The sequence below is a fragment of the Ipomoea nil genome, unplaced genomic scaffold (genome assembly GCF_001879475.1).
Source record: "Ipomoea nil cultivar Tokyo-kokei standard unplaced genomic scaffold, Asagao_1.1 scaffold3318, whole genome shotgun sequence".
In the NCBI taxonomy this organism is placed as follows: Eukaryota; Viridiplantae; Streptophyta; class Magnoliopsida; order Solanales; family Convolvulaceae; genus Ipomoea; species Ipomoea nil.
The window spans coordinates 3,206-5,310 of record NW_017619746.1 but is presented as its reverse complement, the minus strand read 5'-3'; the positions used below and the strand labels follow the sequence as shown (position 1 = coordinate 5,310).

The window sequence follows — 2,105 nt, the reverse complement described above, 5'->3', positions numbered from 1 at the left end:
TTTTAGTTTTTTTTTATTTTTAATAAAATTAAAAATTAAATTTTTTAAATTTAGTAATAAAACATAAGGTTTACATAGTTGTTTCTTAGAAACTATTTACGAAAGTGGTTGTAAAATTGTTCAAAATATTGTTTAAACCATCTAAATACATAAAAAACTAAAATTAAGAACTAAAGAGGCATTTTTTGAGAAATTAGTGGACCAAATCGCCTTTGGCTGTTTGCGGTGTATAGATCTCGAAAAAATATGTGATTTGAAAAAAAAATTTGACCAAATCAGACTACCGAGTCAAAAGTTATGGCCTTCCAAAACTTTTTCGACATTTTCAAAATAAAAAATAAAAATTCGCCGAACCGGCCGGTTAGGCGGTCTAGGCCATTCCTCGCGGCGGCCTCCCCCGCCAAGCGCCGAGGCGCGATTTTTACAGCACTGCTCACCACTATACTACAACGACTCGCGCGGCAGAACAGGACAGTCACATATTACTATTTAAGTAAACCCAATCCAATGTGACACCATGGTGCGTGTGGCCATGTAATTGCAACTGAAACTAGCATTTCATAGTCGGACAATGTACCTGTTAGGTCCCCGTAGTGTAGCGTTTTGTTCAATTTAGTCATTGTACCTTTATTTCGTGTAATTTAGTCCATTTACTTTAAGATTTTGAACAATTAAGGACAATATTAACACCGATAATTTTTTCCGTTAAGTTTGTCCACGCGGCATTCGAACTGCCATGTCAGATTGTGCGATATGGAATAAAAGAGTATAAATCGGACCAAAATAATGTTAACAGCTCTGACCTTAGCTCAGTGGGTAGAGTGGTGGACTGTAGTTGGACTAATCTAAATTGGAAATCCTTAGGTCGCTGGTTTGATTCCGGCAGGTTGGATTGATGTTCTAGTATATTAAGCTTTTTAATTTTTCCTTTGAAGAGCTAAAAAAAAAAAAAAAAGACGCCGTTGCCGGGGATTGAGAACCCAGGTCTCTCGTGTGACAGGCGGGGATACTCACCACTATACTACAACGACTTGCACAACAGAATAGGACAGCCACAAACTTCTATTTAAGTAATTCCAATCAAATGTGGCACCATGGTTCGTGTGGCGATCTAATTGCAACTGAAACTAACATTTCATAGTCGGACAAAGTACCTGTTTAGTCCCTGTACTGTAGCGTTTTGTTCAATTTAGTTATTGTACGTTTATTTTGTGTAATCTAGTCCCGGTACTTTAAGATTTAGAACAATTAAGGACAACATTAACACCGTAATTTTTTCCGTTAAGTTTTATTCAACGTGGCATTCGAACTGCCATGTCGGATTGTGCAATGTGGCATAAAAGAGTACAATACGGACAAAAATATAATTAATAGCTCCGACCTTAGCTCAGTTGGTAGAGCGGAGGACTGTAGTTTGATCAATCTAAGTTGGAAATCCTTAGGTCGCTGGTTCGAATCTGGTAGGTCGGATTGATTTTTTACAATATTAAGCTTTTAATTTTTCCTTTGAAGAGCTAAAAAAAAACGCTGTTGCCGGGGATTGAACCCAGTCTCCCGTGTGACAGCGGGAATACTCACCACCAATGCTGCATAAAACGTTAGCGCCCCCTAGGCGGCTAGGGGGCGCCTAGACGCCGATTTTTTTATTTATTATTATAGTTTTTTTTTTTTATTTTTTATAAAATTAAAAATTAAAAATTTTTTAAATTTAGTAATAAAACATAGGGTTTCCATAGTTGTTTCTTAGAACTATTTACGAAAGTGGTTGTAAAATTGTTCAAAAATTGTTTAAACCATCTAAATACATAAAAAAACTAAAATTAAGAACTAAAGAGGCATTTTTTGAGAAATTAGTGGACCAAACCGCCTTTAGCTGTTTGCGGTGTATAGATCTCGAAAAAATACGCGATTTGAAAAAAAAAATTGACCTAATCAGACAACCGGGTCAAAAGTTATGCCTTCCAAAACTTTTTCGACATTTTCAAAATAAAAAATAAAAATTCGCCGAACCGGGCGTTAGCGGTCTAGGCCATTCCTCGCGGCGGCCTCCCACCGCCAAGCGCCGAGGCGCGATTTTTACAGCACTGCTCACCACTATACTACAA

General features: G+C 37.1%; 1 non-coding gene across 1 annotated transcript; it reads left to right on the top strand.

Annotated features, from left to right (window-relative positions):
- The first annotated feature begins 1,376 nt into the window (after positions 1-1,376).
- Positions 1,377-1,470, top strand: TRNAY-GUA. Its single transcript has 2 exons — positions 1,377-1,413; positions 1,435-1,470. It is a non-coding gene; the product is annotated as a tRNA-Tyr (tRNA).
- Positions 1,471-2,105: the final 635 nt, after the last annotated feature.